We start from the raw sequence: 18764 nt of genomic DNA, 5'->3' as shown, positions 1-18764 counted from the left end.
ATACACAGGATCTGTTCTCAGAATCAGACCAGCACTTAGAGATGTTGATGAATAAGCAGCTGCAAGTTGTTGTCACACTTTGGATCTGATAGCATGAATTCTTTTTTCTGCCTAAAATTAAAAGTGTTGATAGGCTCTTTTAAAAAAACTATGCTTACCAAATGAGATGGGAATCACACATATAAATAGGTTGCTTTTTCAAAGAGGTTTAACAGTGAATAAAGTGCCTTAATGCAGTGGTATTTTGGTTTAATCAGTATACAATTACATTTTTGCCCCATCTTTTTTCCTGCATGTTGAAACTGGGGTTACTTTCTGGATAGAAATGCATCACAGAAAATAAGAGAGGAAAGTGTAGTGTCATGGAATTAAATCATAAAATCATGAAGGTTGAGTCTCACTTTTGACTGAATACAACCTTGTCACCTAAATGATAGCACTGAATGCCAAGTCCGGTCATTTCCTGAACCCTTCCAGGGATGGTAACTCCACCACCTCCCCGGATAGCCAGTTTCAATGCCTGACAACCATTTCAGTGGAGAAATTCTTCCTGATATCCAGCCTGAACTCCTCTGGGCGCAACTTGAGGCCATTACCACTTGCTCTGTCACTGGTTTTTGTAATTTCAGCCTGTAAGAGCTAACAAGTCTCTTGCCTCAAAGTATTAAACTAATGGTGTGCCATCATAATTTCCAGCAACCTTTTTTTTTTTTGCCATTCTCTGAGACAAGCAGCTTGGGTTTTTGTTGCAAAGTGCTAAGTCTGACGGACTGAAGACATGAAGTGGTAATCTTAGCATTTCTATTTACTCTTGCCACACATGCACAAGACAGGATGAAACTGATCAAGTGCACACTGAATGGTAAAACCATGAGAATAGGAAAAATATGTGAGGCAATCTGTTGAGTCAAAATAAAATTACACAAAATTGGGGAATATCATTTGGCTTCCGATAAGGAGTAGCTAAGATCTTTATCAGTAGTGTATTCCTATTGATCATTTGTCAGCATACATATCTCTATATGCAAACTTTGAGGTTTTCAGATCAAGGAGAATGTGCCATTGTAAATAGAAAATTTAATTATGTCTAGAAGCTGAAGCTGCACCAAATGCCTTCAAGCTAGCCCTGTACCACAGAAAATTGACAGCTCCTTGGATCTGGTGATGATCAGTATGAATTAGCTGAGTGTTAAAGCTGATTACACTGAGCAGCCTGCAGTATGCATGTGCATGCCTTACTGGAGATAGAAACCTGGTTACAGCTCTGATTTTTATATAAGCATGTGCTTTCATACTTGCTGTTCTTAACAGATTCAAAACAGATCACAGTTGAATCTCTTGTATTAGCTAAATTTTTCTTCTGCAAAGATTTTTTTTTAAGTGGGAAGGTATTTCTGTCTTTTCTGTTTTATGTGAGCTTTCTGAGAGCCACAATTGATCAAAGTGAATTTTCCTCCCAGGCTCTGAAGCCTTCCCAATAAGGGAATAATCTGTGCATTGCCTGAACTTTAGCCTTGGTGCCAACTACACTGCAAATTAGATTTCACTGCAAGCATACTGTACAAAGAGTTCTCCTGGTACTTTGTAGCTCTCTGCACAGGCAGGACAATGGCGTTTAAATGCTGGTTTGTCTGAAAATGGGCATTCTCTCTGCAAACATGGTTGTGGGAAGCATGTGCACCACAGGAGCATCACACTGCAGGTGGGGTGTCACAGCAGGAGTGGGAGATGGCAGCCAGAAGTTTCTGTCTTTCCTGGCACAGGTATTGAACAAGCTGAGGACTCCTCTCTGATATTGGATGCTATTGCTCTGTTGGGTAGCATAATACACAGTACTAAAAAGTAATTAAAAGAGAACCATATGCATTGAGCCCACCAGCCTGATCTGCCAATGGGTGACACCAGAAACACCAGCTTTCCACATGGAGCTGTGCAGCAAAACTCAAAAGAGTTGGCCATTTCAGATAGCTGTGGAAAATGGCATTTTTATTTCAATGGGATTGGAAGTGTTTCTCCCATTATTGAAGATTTAAAAGGCTATCAATATTATTTTTATACATATATGCACACATACTTGTAATATATTACTACAAGCCTGAAGTGTCCTGTAACACAGGCTAGTAGTGTTTCCTCCACAACTGATGTTAACAGGCATTTGTGAAGCTGCAAATCTTTCTCCCTGTGGTTCTGTATCTGAAGGTTTGCTTCATGTCACTGACATCCTCTGAAACCTGGAGTGTTACTTTTTGAGAGCTTTTAAGCTTATGATGAACCCAGAGAAAATGTGCTTTCTGGTACATTGTATTAATAGTATCTTTTGGGAAGCTAACAATACTAAACCCAAGACAGAAGTTTAAATCATTGGATTTTGAAGTTCATCCATGTAATCAGGTATTTAGTCAAATTTACTGGTCTCTTTTTTCCTGTTTCATTATTTAAAGCATGTCTTTCTTTCATTCAGTGAATACTTTGGCTCTGAAACATAGGTCATTCATCTCTGATGGAATACATGTAATTGTGAGGCTGAAGATGAGCTCAAATTTTATTTTGGGTAGGCATGGTGTCTATGGTGCCATCTATTCTTCTGGTTGGATGAACCTATTATAATATAAATAGTTATTGCTTAGAGGGCAAAGTTTGTGTTTTCCCCCCATCTCTTTCAATTTGCTTCCCACCAATGACTTCAAGAGGAAAATGAGAGGGGTTTTGAAACTAATTTAGAAACATGACTGCTGAGTTCTGTCTTCTATAACACAATACGTAAATAGAGAAGTGCAATCCTGCTAATAAATTTGCCTCTCCTTTGCTTTATAACAACAATATGCAAAATATTTCACTTCCTTTCAGCACCACTGAAAATTAATTGCATAAATAGCAGCCTTCTCTACCTGTGGGTCTTCTCTTTGAAGTTGTTAGCACTTACTCAGTATTTTACTGTAGTTGCCTGCAGGTTTTGCACTGATACTACTTTTACAAGGTTCCTCTATGGGCTTTATGTCTTATGCCAAACTTCAATGAAAGTAATTCTAAATTAGGCAACTATAAGCAAAATTACCCTTTAAAATGAACTTTAAAAAACAAAGTAAATCTTCTGTGTGTTCATGCATTGTAAAGGATTCTGGTAATTTTTAAAATTTCTCTGTATGGAGTTTGAGCTCAACTTTTGATCTCTGACTGCACTATATTTTTTTGTGTATTACTGTGTGAGTGGACTTTTTCCCATGTAACAGGGCCCAAGGTAAATTATGCTAATTTGCATTCACTTTTTATGAAGAACTCCCATCCTCGCCATGTCTGAGTATCAATAGTCTGTGCTGTTCTTTGCCTTGTACCATTAAACCCATATGGTACTGGACAAACAAACTTGGCCTAGGATTTAAAAACAGCAATCTTGTAAAAATTTAGAACAATTTCTAGAGGAGTATTGCCTATGTCTGTTAGGAAAGGAGGCTTTAAAAAAGTATGTATCTCACACTCGGCTAACATTTATTTTAGAAATTGGGACACGCAATCTTACATTTATCCATGTTTAAAGTCATAAAAATACCCACCAGTGTATTACGGCCACTTTCTAGGGGAACTGCCAGCTGGTAGCAGGAGGAAAGAGAAGGAGAGGAAGTAAAAAAGTAATGTGTAACCCCACCTTTTTGCTTTGAGGGTTGGCTGGATTTCAGGCCAGCCAGTCCCACAACCTCATGCACATAGGTGTCGTCTGCTGGCAAGATGTTTCTGTCCAGCCTGCTAATTCTGAGCACAACTCTGAATGTAGCTGGGCTGGCATTGCAAGAGTGTGGCTTATTATCAGCTTGGTGGTGCAAAACATGAGAAGTAATTGGCTATCAGAAAAAGAAAACAAATTAAGACATGGTTCAGTGAAAAACAATGGCTTTGTGGTTTTCTTTGGAATCAGAATGTTTACTTTCTGCCATATTTCAGTTGCTGAATGAGAAATGGGCTATAATTATAAGGAAGCATTGTTTCTTTTCCAGACTCCCCTCTAGCCTTTAAGAGGGTGTTTACAGACCATACACTGAAAAAAAAAAAAAAAAAAAAAAGCGATGAGACTCAGCTGGTACAAATCAGTACCTGGTGTAAATCAGTGCATTGATTTACATCTTTGCAGGCACCTTCCTTCTTGGCCCCTTACACAACAGAAATATCTTCTTTGCTGTGTAAAATCCCTCTCTGTGCAGCTTGTGTTCACATGTGTTATGGAGCTGTAATTGCAAACATTTTTGCATGCAGGTGACACTGAACAGAAAATCAGTTGCAAGCAACTTGTGCATTTGTGGGAGGTGAAGCCTGTTCCGAGCACAAGTGTTGGTCTGCTATCCAAAAATTTATTCTATAAGATAATGTTGTACTATGAAAAACAAAGACACATTCAAAAAACTTACTCTGGAATGCTGGCTTTATTTGCTAGGGGAGATAATAAATGATCAGGCATCAATTTGTCACATTGCTTTCTCTTTCATAAGTAAAGAAACAATGTTCATTGCGCTTGAATCTTCCCTTTTCCCTTTCTTCTTTTACTTATGTCTGAATTGCACATTGCTTGTCAAAAGTGAGTTTTCTGTATAGAATTTTGATGGCCAAAATTGTTGTTTATGATCTATAGCAAAAGTCGAAGCATCTTTAAGGTCGAAAATGTCTAAAAATCAATGTGAGGCTGGTTTAGATGATGATTTTAGAGATGGGTTATGAGAATATAAGATTGATATGTCTTGCCTGTCTGCACGTGTTTCTTAAAAGGCTTCAAGAATAATAGCTGATTTCTTCTGTCCTCCTAAGAACTAGTAAAAGTAAATAGCTCTCTCTATCATGGTATCTGGGGGAAACTTCCCCTTCAGCCCATGCACATGCTATGGGGTACCATTTGCAGTAAGCCTAATTTGAATAAAGTTACACTTTAATACCTATTTTAGTTTTTTCCATAATCAGTGTCCTAGACTAGGTATTAATTTAGTAAGATGCTGAGCATTTGCCATAAGATTGTCTTCAACTATCATTTTCACAAACTGCTGATCCTTATTGAGCTAAATGTAAATTTTGATATAAGCTTTGTGATTTCAAGAGGCTTCAAGTTTTCAAGGGGCAAACATTAATATACCTTGATTAGGACAGCTGCTTTTCTAGTTCATTAAATGGCTGTGGTTGAATAACTTAGGCATAAAATTTTCATATGTTGAAAATTTTGTGTAACCGTATCTAAGTTTTAATTATACATATCAAAATGCTGTCACACAATTTCTGTGTCCGCTATTTGTGTGTTGCCATTTCTTATGAGACTTCCACAGAGACAAGAGAATCCTACTGACAGAATCAGTATTAATAGGTAGGAAAAGGAAAGAAAAAGTGCTATAGAAATTAAATGTATTCTGCTACATAAGAAAATGTAAAAAAAAAAACCAAAACCAAAACAAAAAAAACCAAAACAAAACAAAAAAAACAAACAAGAAAAAAAGGCATCATAAGACACTGAGAGTAGAATTACCTGACTAGGATCTTAATGCAGTAGGTATTCTCAACTGACTGTGTAATAAACAGAGGAGGTTATAAGCTATGCAGTATTATGTTTTATTCTGGTGCTTTGGTTCTTCCTTCCCCAATTTTCTAAGCTCTGAGTTTAAAGTGACTTGGAGCCTAAAGCAGAACAGGATTCTCCAGCTGTCAGTTGCAGGAAGAAAAATGTCCTGCATTCACTGTTTGTCTTTAGAGCGTGCATGTATATCACTGTGTAGCTGTGTTTCTGGCAACTGAGGTCTGTTCCCAAGTACATGACGGAAAGCTAACAATATATTTTGTGAGACCATAGTGAGAATTCTTCACAGTGCCTTTTCAGGGCAGAATAGAACCCAAATGGCTGTGGTGCAAACTCTCAAACCTATTGGTGATGGAGCAGTACAGCATAAGGTAAATACTTAACAGAGAATGTAGTGTGCTACAGTAGGTATGTTCTCACATAGATATGATTACTCTGATGAGTACAAATCTAAGAAGGTTTTTAGCATCTGACTTAGAACACTGGAAGATTACAGTTAGATTTCTGTATCTTTTGATAGGAGAGAAATCAGTTGACTTTGTAAGCTTTCAATTTGACTAAACTTTATTACATTATGAAGGGGGATTTATTACTTTATGCCTACTTCCTTTCACAGACATTTTAAAATATTCCAAATTTACTTCTTTTTCAAAATGGTGTTATTTGAATTATAACTTATTTTCATCTTAGAGCAGACCATATTTGCATTTTGAACCTATATATCCTGAATGTGATTATTTTAAATAGCTGGTAATTGTGCTTTTCTCATAAGAGAAACAAAAGTACATAAATTTTGTATCTCTGAACTGGCCCTTCATGAAAATCAGAGGGAAAGCAGCCAAGGATTTTATCAATCCTTTAAGTATCCTTCATGTCTCATCTTGGTGTGCATCCATAAAACATATGGCCCTAATTATTTAAAAAGAGACCTTAATAATTTGGATGTTGGAGTTCCTGTGCATTTTGGTATAATCTGCTGCGGTCTGATGACTGAGATATTTGGTTGATGACATTGCTGTGCTGCTGAGCCAGCTCATTAGAGTGTGTTGGTATTGCTCCTTCCTCCTCGAAAGGGAGGGCTGGGGATGAGGCCCTGCTGACCTCACTGCATCGTTTCACTCATTTTATCAGCTGCTCAGCAGTTCAAAGCAGTTCAAACTGTAGCCAGGGAAAATCATTTTTGTTTGTTTAATTGGTCTTTTCATGAAAACTCTGCAATACCCTATTCCATAAAAAAATCTTCAGACCGGCGAATGTAACTGAAAACCAAGGGTAGTGAAACACCTGTTTGTTGCTAAAGTCTTCTCTGGGCTTTTACTTTCAGTAAAATGTACTTTCGGTGCAGCTTCCTACCACTTCTGCTTTATAGTATCTTCTTGCTAATGTTCTCATGGTTTTGTTGCTTTTGTGGCCTTTTAAATAGCTTTATGATAACATTGTGCTGCTCATCTGCATTCCTCACATAGTCCAAGAGATCAGCTGTGCCTACAGTGTTGAGAGGTTGATTTTTTTCTCTGATAACTTACTTAGTTGATTGTCCATGTTTCATTGGTGTAACATCTCTCTTTCTTCTGTTTCAGTGAGATCTTTAACATTTACCTCAAAAACACCTTGTAATAGTGGAGTTGCTCATGCTAAAGATTAAAACTGTCAATTTACTGTTCTTGTATTTGATGACCCATCATTTTTCAGTCTTCATGTCATCAATATTTCAGGCCATGCATTTGTGTGGACTTTAATGTACTGGGGACAGAGGATAAGAAATTGTTACTCCAGTCTTTCACCTCCTCTCTCTCATTATTGACTACCAGTGGTACTGAAGCTCATTGTCATATATCTGTGCAAATTTTCTTTTTGTAATTTGTGTATCCTATTTATTTAGTTATCTGTTTCCCCTTCTGGATTGTTTTTTATTCTGTTTTTCTGAAAAAAAGTGGAGTATGATATACAGGTGTTATGTACCTCCAATCATTTGAGAATTTGCTGTATTTTACTCACACTTCACTAATTATTTCAGTGCAAGCCCCCTCAATTCATATTGGAGCTGTAGGCAGTATATTCTTCAAATAGGACTGAGTCCTCTCAGCTCCTTTCTCCAGTGAGTAGAGAGGATCAGTTCCAGCAGCTCCTGGGAAGTAGTTCCATTTTGCCTAAAAGTAGTGCTGCCAAGAGCAGGAGCTGTCAGTGCAGCTGCCCTGCAGATGGCCTAAAGTTTAATTGGAGACAGGAGATGACTACTCCCTAGTCCCTCCTGCATGGTGCTTTTGATAGCTCAGAAGTCACGGACAAAGTTACCGAGTGCATCAGTGTCAGAACAAACAAAATGGTTCACGGAAGCTGGCAGTGCTGCTGCCTCTTCCAGTTGAGATACATCAGCTTTCACCTTCATTTAAATAAGCAAAATTAAAACTCTTAGGCTGTCTGCCATCTGCTTTTTAAGGCCACAACTGCTAAATGAGCAATAAATGGTTAAATCAGTTTCCAATTTTTGAAAATTTTATTATCTCAACATTCTGTACTCTTTCAAAACCCACTTGTGATCTCAATGCTTGGGCATGTACCTCATGGTGTCAGGGCAATGAACCCCTTCCTCTTAATGGGTTTGCAAGGAAATAGGTAAAGAAAGTGTCAGGAAAATGGGTAGATGTTTCAGCAAAGAATTCACTGGAAATTTCCAAAGTGCTCTAGTGAGGTGTGCTAGCTCACTAGGCTGCATTGGAGGATACAGATTCTCTTCAGGTAGTCCTCCCTCTTACCATCCTCTGGATGGGAATGTGTAACTCCCTGGGATTCTGCACTGACCCCACTTAAGATGTCTTGGCTGCTTTTTTTATAGCCACTCTTTCCCCATCAGACATAGGGTGACATTTCCCCCATTTTTAGGAAAAAAATATTTCTGTACTTCCATTTTTCATCCTGCTTGCTTGTTCTGTGCCTGTGATTCGGAAGGATAGTATAAAACTCTTTTCTCTTGTAGCAGCAAAATACTGCTGTTTGGAGTGAATACACCAAGCATCATGCTGTGTTTTGTTGTAGGAGGCACACTTCGAACTCTATAACTTGAAATGGATTTTAAGTGATAAGGGATTTTTTTAAAGGGATTTGATTTGGGAATTCTGATAAAGTTCAGCGTAGGAATCAGCTGGATATTTAGACATCCAAGAAGAGTACTCTTATCTATCTATATACCCATCACAACTGGAGCTCATTATTAATGCCCTCACTGTTTCAGAAACATTGTAACACCTGAACCTGCACATTCTTCAAATGGCAGTGTGACTGGCTGTCTTCATTTTCTGCAGATTGTCACTTTAAAAAACTTGACAAAATACTCACTGCATCACTGAGCTCCATGTGGCTTCACAAATCTATTCAAAATTGAGATTATTACAAGATCAAGACCTTAATTGGCAAAATAAGGAGCTGTCAAACTTCTGGATGATCTGATCAAACTCTACTGTCATGCTGTTCTGTGATGCTGAGCACCAGGCTTCATATATAGGTCTCAGTGTATGTTACCTCCCCTGGTTTTTTAGGTGAGAAAAAGAATTTTCATGATACTTCCCTGTTTTCTGGGGTTTTTTTTTGCCCAGACAGTGAGCTCAGGCAGCTCAGTCAGCCCAGCTCTAGTATTCTATCTGCCTTAGCACAACAGTTTTCCTCTTCAGGTACATTTCTGTCACCTAAGCAGCACATGTCATGAGCTTCTATTGTGCCGTTCAATGCTGTTCCTTGGGCGTGAGGAGTGGCAAGTCCTGATGTGTTGTCATAGAGAGGCACAGTCCTTCCTCTGATGTGCTGGGACTGGGCACCAGGCCAGAGACAAAATGTTTCCAGTATCAGAGCAGTGCATTGTGCCTTCACCACCTCAGAGTGGAGGTTTGTTCTGGGGAAACTTTCATTGGTTCCTGTGAAAACCAGTGGGTCAGGTTCTGGTGCAGAGAAAATCCTTGTGGAGAAAGGATGTGATCCCAAATGTTCTGATTTGTTTAAACAGTTGTAGTTCAATGAGACCATAGTGAAGAGACATAATTTTATTTTAAATAAAAATATTTTTCTTGCTGTTTTTATAACGAGTCATAGGAATATGCATGCTTTGGTCTGTTAATCATATAGATAAGCTTTCCAGCTGAATGGCAGCTTTAAGCCCTTAAGTATCCTGATGCAATGGTGTAGCTTGGCCTGTGCCAATGAGATTGGAGACTACAATACTAGGTAGGAATTCATATGTGTTAACTGAGCCAGTTTTATGGTCTTCAAAAAGACCCTAAAGCCAGCTTTATGATCCAAAGGGAGCATTGCTTTTCTGATAAGCCAGCATTTCCAAAAAACCCTGTGTAGTGCATACCTGGAATTCAAATGAGCCAGCTGCTGAGCCAGCACAGCAGGGCTTCTCGAAGTACATTTCATAAAAGTCTCCCACAAGGTCTTGGCTTTTATTTTTATTCCCCTTTTTCAGTTTAAAGAAAAGAAGTCAGTAAAAAAATTAGAAATAAATCTTTAAAGAGCATGTTTAGGAGAGGACTGTCTATTTGGGTGGGTTGTTCCACAGGCTTTGCAAGCCAGACAGGACGGGATAGGAAATGTGAAATGCAGAGTATATCACTATCTGTACAGAGTAAATCAGCGCAGATTTAAAAGAATTTGTAAACAAGCATGACTTGTGAGCCACGGGGTTCTGGCAGAAAATTGCTCTTTGCAGTAAAGAAAACCATTCTGTTTGTTCCCAAACAGTAAGGAAGAGACCTTCCAGCACAGCTAACAGCAGCAGCAGCTGCTTCTTCACATGTATTAAAACCAATCTCTTCCTCAGTGAAATCATTCCCTCTTTGTAACCTTACTTGAGAGCTCACAAGCTCTGTCAATGCCAGAACACCAAACTTTTCTCCTTGTAGAGGGGGAGAGAAATCTCTTGGGGTTAGCTTGAGTCTTCTACATGAATTTTCTTCCCAGTCTTTTCCTGATCCACAACTTTGAAGTCTACAAAAGCTTTCAAAATCTTTTCACTTCTTACAAAGGAACAGTTTTGTCCTGTGGAGGCCTTTTACAGTTTCTGCAGCTCCAAAGCAGATATCAGAGACCATAAGTCTAGTTTAATGTCAGAATTTTTAAATTCTGATTAAGGGATTGTTTGCTGATGGAAGAAGACTCCTGAGCAGAGATGGCTGGGAAAAAGATGAAAGGACAAGTTTTCCGTTCTGCTTTTAGCAGTCCAGCATGGAGCATCCCTCACAGAGGAGCCATCTTTTCACTTTGGAGCTAAACAATCTCCTTTTACCATGTACATAATTGTTTAACTAGCTTTTGATTTGGCAAAATTGCTGCATGATTGCACTGGTTTGAGGGAAAGTGCAATCTCTGTCAGGAGTTTCCTTTTTCCCCTTTTGCTGCTAATTTTAGATTGTGTCTCTACAGCCTAGGCCTCTCTATTTTCAAAATAAGTTTGCCAAATCTTTTTTTCTAGGTTTTTTTAAGCATTCATCTCATTCACATAAACATTTTAGTAAGAACTACTAAATTAAACAGTTTCTTCCACCATGTGAACTTTTATGAATGTTTTAAGTTACTAAAATTGGGCCTTACGATGTCACGGTCCTCTATGAGTTGTTTCAGACTTGCGTTTTTCTTGTTGTGAAATTTAGATTAAATACTCTAGGTTTGTGCTCATTGCAGTTCAGTTTGGATTATGGACAGAATTTGTTTCTAAAAGTCATCTCGTCAAATCACAGAAACAGCCCTGTCAAAGTGTAGTAAGTACTTAGTAGGTACTTTATGGAATAAACAAAACTCTTCCCTGACTGATCATTTAGGGACACTGGCATGTCAAACCCCCATGGTGCTTTGTTGTAGGGCTGGGGGTTCCATTTAATCTTGTCCTGATGTGTAGCAGTGTGTTTTTAGATGGTGTGCTGCTACCTGTATCCCAATAAGCATCTCCTGCGGAAAAGCTGCTTGGGAGGAATTCAGGCAAAGCAGTCATGCTCACACGTCCACACAAGGAAGCAAGGAGAGGCAAGGAGGGCCGTTGTATGATCAGTTCCAGCGAGGTTTATTCCAACACATCGAAGGGAAATCAGGAGAAAGACCTTGCCATGTGCTGTGCACAGGCCTAAACAGAGGTCAGGAACCAATGGTCTGAGGGCAGGGGGGCAGTACAAAGGGCAGGGCAAAGATCAGGCACCTATCAGGAACACGGGGCTCGCCACCAGGGATTCCACAACCAGTAGGGAAACAGGGAAAGGAGAAACTACTACAATTAGGGACTTGTGGGGAAAGCAAACTGGGGTGGATCACAGCGTTGCAAGGCACTGTGGGGGAAGAGGTCTTTCTTTCAGCCTAGGCAGGGAAGACTCTATGATAGATCTTTCCAGGGCAGGACCCTAGGAATTCCCCCGAGAGGTTTGAGGGTCTCCACACTGGTGCTCAGCAGTGCTGTGTCTGCAGAGATGGCTGCTCAATTCCTCCTCCTCTTCAAGCTCCTCCTGGCAGCTGTTGTTCCCAGCTCCCAGGTCTCTGTGAGGATGGACAGGAGTGTCTGGGCAGTCTCCAGTCCCTGCTGTCCTCCTCATGCTGGCACAGCTGCAGTGGTGGCTCTGCCAGGGTCCCTCAGAAAGGTGGCTGTGGTTACCATGGGTATGAGGAGAAGCATGAATTTACTTGTGCTGCAAATGGTATGGAAACAGTGCTGGGATAAATTTAGCTTTGCGACACAGACAGCCACTAAAATATTGTTTATATACATAAAGTAAGGATGGAAAAACTCACATATTAAAAAGGTTTCCTGGCAAGACTTCATTGTATTTTGCCTCTATGGGGAAAGGAAGTTAAGAACAGTTGGGCCCTCTACTGTTTCAAGTACCTCGTTTTTCATCCTTGACAGAGCTAAAGCAAAATATTAGTTGAGCTTGATTTTTTTTTTTTTTAATGAATGTATGCTATTAGAATTTTGTGGGAATGTGTGTTTTGCTTCCTTCATCCATACTGGCACATTACCCCAAGGTTTTAGAATACAGCTTCATCATAAATCACTTCTTGTGCTCAAAGGAAGTGGTTCAATTACTCATATATAATGGAATGATGATATTCCACTTGATGCCTGAATCAGGCCTTTGTTGAGCCTTATTCTGTTCTTGCTGCTTCTTTTTTTGCCTTAAAGAATAAGCCTCGATAACTTCAATTTTTTCACAAAACAGCATCACTTTCCTTACAGCAAGAACAGGTTTATGGGGTTCGTGAGGAGGTGCCTTCTCTCTTTTGTGTTGCTGTTGTGTCCCAACCTCATCATCTGTGTAGCAGATACTTCATAAGGCTAGTGAAAGAATTGAATACCTTCCTATTTTTTTCGTTAAGACCATGCTTAGATCATTCACAAAATAACTTGAAAAAGAAATACTCCAGTTTGTTTTCTAACCAGCCTTGTTTTCTCTTAAATCCATAATTCTGATTTAATTTCCTGAATGAATGCATATTGCATTAAAAATATTATTTTGCACATTACCATTGTGCGTATAAACTGGTGGCTGTTGAATTTTTTTTTCCTTTTGCTATGTATCATCATTGTAAGGATTTTTTCATGACTCTGCTAGCATTTACATGAAAGGAAGCAAAAAAATTTACCACCTGTTTTACGCATAAAATTAAGGATTTGAAATTCTGTGTTTGTCTGTAAGGAATGATGTGTTCTTGTTTAACACTTTTGTTCTGAAGAGGAATCATACAAGTTATGTTTTCTGTTTGCCTAATCTGTTGCATAACATTTCCTGTATTTTTAATCTGTTTCACTGGCATTTAATTTCTTACCTGTGTGGGAATAATGGATTTTTTGACGACAGTTGACTGAAAAAACACAGAAAGTTTTCTATGTAAGAAAATAATTTTACTAAAATACAGTTTTCAGGTTCAGGTTCTGAACAAGGCCTTTATTGCTTTCCACATGGGAAGAGACTGCCTAGATTACACAATCTTACTTCAGTTGTTTTAACTTTGAATTGGCATGGATTCCTGGTTTAGGAATTATATATAATTTTATATATATATATATATAATGTATTATATTACATATTATATATCTCATATTATATAATATATTATATAATGTATTATATATTATAGATAATTATATATAATTATTATATTTAATATATTAATATTATATATTAATATATACTATACTATATATAGTTATAATTATTACATACTATAATATATTATATATTATTATATAATAATTAGTTATATAATTATATATAATTATATATATTATGTATAATTATATGTATAATTATGTCTATTATAATTTTTTATATATTATTATAATCATATATAATTTTGCCATTCATTTAATGAATTTAAGACTTCAATATTCAATATTCTAATATTCAATATTCAATATTCTAAATCTCAAGGACAATGAATAGACATATGGTCTTTACTTTTCATGAATCCAAAAAAGTATATTCTTGCCATCTAAGCTGATAGACATTGTTTCTTTAGCGAAAAATGAGGTGACCTTTTCACTGCAGCTGTGAGCCCTGGAACTTCCACAGCATTCCCAAGGGTAAAATGTGTTCGGCCCCAGTCTAACAAACCTGTTAAGTGCATTACACAAATTAATAGATTTGCAGGCCCTTATGGAAACTGAACTGCAAAAGCAAACCTCTAAACTCCTGATGTGAAGAAATGAAAGAAATGACTGGTACTGAGGCAATTCCATTTCCGACTGTACCTTTTGGCTATTAAACTTGACGCTCAGCTGTCACCGTTGTGCCCAGCAGAGGGTCGAAGGAAGCCTCACTGTAGGAAGACTGACTTGTCAGTCAGCAGGCTCTGAGTCAGCATGCATAATACACAAATAGTTACTGAATGGTTTTTTAACCTTTTTAACTAAAACCAAATGTTCAGTTGAAGGATGAAGTTCATGATTTGGTCTTCACTACTACATGTACTTGGTGCTCACTGACATTATTGGGTCGTAACACAGAACTTCTCCAGAAAATGAAAGATGTGGTTCAGATCTACCTGACTCTACCCCTCAGGAAGGGAATGTGGCTCTGGGTGGATCATCTGGACAAATGGCTTAGCACCATTGCTGTTCCAGAGCAGAAGTTCTGTGTTCAGAGGTGGCTCTGAGAGTGATGGACCTGCTGTAGAAAAACCCTGGAACCCACACTGCTCCTCAAGAGGCAAATCTAAAGCAGTTATGTACTTTCCTCTAACAAAACAGAAAATACCTGGGTTTTGACTAAATTGAAAGCTTTATTAGATATATATGTTTTGGAAGAATAGAACAGATTTTTGTTGAAAAACCAAACATCAGAAACCTCCAAATCTCACTCGACTGAAAGAGATTGCTGATTTGGAAATGGTCTGCAATGCTTATTCTCTTCCTCTTTTGTTTGAGTTCAGTTCCTCAAACAGCTGTAGTCTCCCATGGTACATCACAGCCAAGGGTTGACTAAATGCATTGTTTTACCCAGCATACAGGAAGACTGGAAAAGAAATCTTGAACATCCTTAAAAGGTACAATAAAATAAGAAAAGGTACAATAAAAAAAGAAAACATTTTTATATCCAGCTTGTAACTTTTCCCAGTTAAAATTCCAGGGCATTTATTTTTCAACAAACCCCTCTCCTTTTAAAAAGAAAAATTGCATTCTCCTGACACTTTTTTTTTTTTTTAACTAAACTTTGTTTGTTCATCAAGTTGACCTAACATTAAAAGAATTTGAAATTCTGCATATTACTTAGCCTGATTACCATAACTCTTGTCTAAGGATAGGCAGCTCATTTGTATTCTGGTCTTGTTATTCATTCTGCTCTGAATAATACCACAGGGTGCAGGTTCTTTGTCTAGTTGAAGTCCAAACTGTCACCTTTCTTGAGGATCATCAGCTCTAACAAAGGTTAAAGTGTTATATCAGTAATATGCAGCTTTGTATATTCAAAACTTGTAGTGTAAAGGGAAATGCTTAGCTTTATTAATAATGCCAGCAATTGGGAAAGAGCTGGTAGGAAAGGTTTGCACTGCTGCTCATCTGATACATGGTGGTAACATGGGATGGTTTTGCATTCGAAGCAGAATACGGGACAACATGACTAATTGTGTTGGTAGAGTGGTGCAAAGCTCACTGTAAACTAATTATTCCCTTCTACATCAGGAAATGGTGAGTCCTTGCAAAACCAGATGCTAACCCCAAGATTTTTCTTATATTAAAAAAATAAGGCCCTTGATGCATTTTTGTTGCATTTCCTAGGAAATCTTTCTATATCATGCTTGTGTATGGAGATTTGAACAACAGGTTCTCTTTTTATAACTTTCTGCCAAACCGTAATGATATCAACTGGCAGTACAGGTATTTGACCCTCAGTACCCTGATGTATTGTAAATCTGTTATTTTTTTATAAACAGACTTCTCGCCCTGCCCTAAAAATGGAATTAGAATCTGGTCCTGATTTTTAATAGCAAGTTTCAAATGAGAACATCATTTTATATCCCTTGTCAGAGAATAAAAGAGCCCAGAGTTTTGTCTGTGGTGTGGAACAGCAGAACCCCAGTAGATTTTGGAGTCTTCTTTGCAGAAACTGTAACCACCATGGTCCCTGGAAAAATTAAATCCATTCCAAATTTGAGAATTGTAGATTAATCTTGTGTTAGTAATTCAGTTTAAAGAAATTAGGATTTTAAACCATGCAAGCTGAATGCTTACCTCTCAGAGAAGCAAATTATCAGTAGAGAAAGCAAACAAGTTAGTCTTCTTTTTTTCAAATAATTCTCAATGCTAAATAAAAGTTTATTTCCAGTATTAAGTTGGAGCTTAATTGCTGTGACAGCAGTGATTTTTTTTATGGAACATGAAATGGAAAGAAAACGTGTTAAAATGTAGAGGAGGCAGAACTCCTGGTGGTGTGCTTGGGATGAGAAGTGGTGGACCATGAAGGTTGGGGCTAGGAGGTCACCTGTAAAATAACAGCTCCTGGTGTTCAGCTGCTGTCTGGGTCTGGATAATCAGTCTTCACTGCTAAGTGACAGTGTATTGCAGTAAAACCAGAAGACTGTTGGGTTCTCCCTTCCACTCCCCTTCTCTTTTCCATGTTGGTGCCTTAATTCTCTCTTCTAGGCTGCAAAACAAGGCAGATTCTTCCCCACTGCGGTGTTAAGTGTGAACCCTACTTTGCTTTATTTATAGCAGGTGTCAAAACTCGTTGCTTTGGATTACTTAATCCTCCCCATCAAAATGGGATTGACAGCTGAATAGGAGAATCACTTACAAGGTGATGCTTACAAATCTCTTTATATTGATTTACCTGTGAGCAGTGACTGTTTCATCTTAACCAAAACCACAGTTGTTTCACTGCTGCCCTCTCCTCCTTGTTTGTCACATATTGTGAATTTCTGTACTGCATATGCTAAAAATCATGTGGAAGAAGGATGTTCTTTATTGTGTTTGTACCATGCACTAAAATAAAGTCTTTGGATCCTTGCCTGAAACACCAAGTTTCTCTACCTTAAAAATGGTTGACATTTAGATGTTAGGAAACCCGCAGTTGTTTTCAGCCTGACTGCTGCCCTTGAGAGAAGGTATGAATATTGTAGGAGGTTTGAGTACTCCAATGCACAGAACTTGCTTGTAGCTGGCTCCTAGATACTGTGGTGGCAGATGTGCTTGAATATTATTAAAGAAACAGATTGGAAAACTAGTGAAACCAGAAACAGTGAGTCAAGTATGATTCCTTTAAAAAGTGAAAATTACAGATTTTGTTAGCAGGTTTTAATTTTCATCTGTACAATCCCATAGCTGCCTCTGTCTCATTTAAAATAAGAGGCAAATGAGAACACTCTTTTAGAGGAATGTGGCTAATTTTTTTAATATTCAGAACAAATACCTTCGTAACCAACATATCTTATTTAATAAGAGAATATTCCTTTGATTCACTAAGAGGGGTTGCAAAGTTGAGAACCTTATTTCTAAATTTAAATTGATGCAAAAATCTCTGTTTCTGATCCACGGGCTCCCTCTCCTGGTCTGGGAGGTGCTTGGCACCAGGAGCTTGATTAATGCAGAAGGTAAGTGGAAGTTATTTGCAAATTGATTTTGTGACATAGTGTCGACAGTGTCTCCTAACTTTCTCAGTGTTTAATGACAGCATTGTGCTCTCTTTAATAGCATTAATGAGATGAACAAGGGTGTTGTGATGAATCAGGGTTGCAGTGCCAGGTTTATTTTATTCAAGTGCCAATTAAGACATATCACAAGGACTGAAAAAAGTGCGCCACAAACAATATTTACAAATAAAATCAGCGAATTTGCATACTTAAATAACTATGTGAATGTGTACTTTATAGTTGCACTGATACTGTCACCTTTGTCACCTTAGTGCTCTGCTTTCACCTTCTACTGATCATACTGCATCCAAGTTGGACTGTTTGCCTATTGTATTTGATTGTGGAGAAAAAATGTCTTCGGATTAATATTCTTAAATTAAAATCATATGACTATTGTAAACTGATCAACAAATTTGAGGCCTTAGACTCATAAAGCAAACCTTGTAGGTAAAAATTGTATCTATTTTAGAGGACTTTTGTTTCAAGTTTTTAAGCTCATTTCTAAATTTAATTTAATAAAATTCTGGCGAGTTGAAGCAAAACTTTTTGTGTTTTACCTTACCAGTCTTGCGTCTAAGAAGATTTTTCAGCTTGAATTTATCAACACGAACAAATGTTTACATAGCTTAAGAAATGAAACAAGTATTCTAGAGTGGTGTCCTTCCTCCTAATTCATATGTATATCGCATCAAACAAAATTAAAATAAATCTCTTCAGTTCCAAATGATTTGGAGTAGATGTTGTTTTTCACTTTTTTTGGATCAAAGATTTTCACGCCAACTTTGGGCTTTCTTTGTGCTGACGTAAGTGAACGCAGAATGTCACAGGGACTCAATATATGCAGGTCCAAAAGATTTATTCAGATGACCTGCAGTGCAGATAGGGGCAGAGCTGGGAGGGACTTCTGTGCATTGATAATGCAAAACAAGCACCAGACTAATGTGAATTGCTTTCACTTAGAATATTAACCTTTTATTCCAGGGCCTGAGCTTGTAACAAACATTCAAAAGAATCTAGCATTTTCATTCATGTTAGAAATTGAGTGTAAATTTTTTAAAAGAAGGATCCTACTAGTAAAATATTGAATTCCATAGTTCATTCAGAAATGTGTTCCTAGAGC

At 37.8% G+C, this 18764-nt stretch overlaps 1 protein-coding gene across 3 annotated transcripts in view; it reads left to right on the top strand.

The window, feature by feature from the left end:
- Positions 1 to 18764, top strand: part of CDK14 (cyclin dependent kinase 14) — a 338037-nt gene that overhangs the window by 192957 nt on the left and 126316 nt on the right. The gene's annotated exons all lie outside the window — the stretch shown is intronic.

The sequence above is a fragment of the Chamaea fasciata genome, unplaced genomic scaffold, assembly GCF_029207755.1.
Source record: "Chamaea fasciata isolate MVZ Bird 193981 ecotype frontalis unplaced genomic scaffold, bChaFas1.0.hap1 SCAF_1, whole genome shotgun sequence".
Lineage (NCBI taxonomy): Eukaryota > Metazoa > Chordata > Aves > Passeriformes > Sylviidae > Chamaea > Chamaea fasciata.
This window is presented reverse-complemented; position numbering and strand designations above follow the sequence as displayed.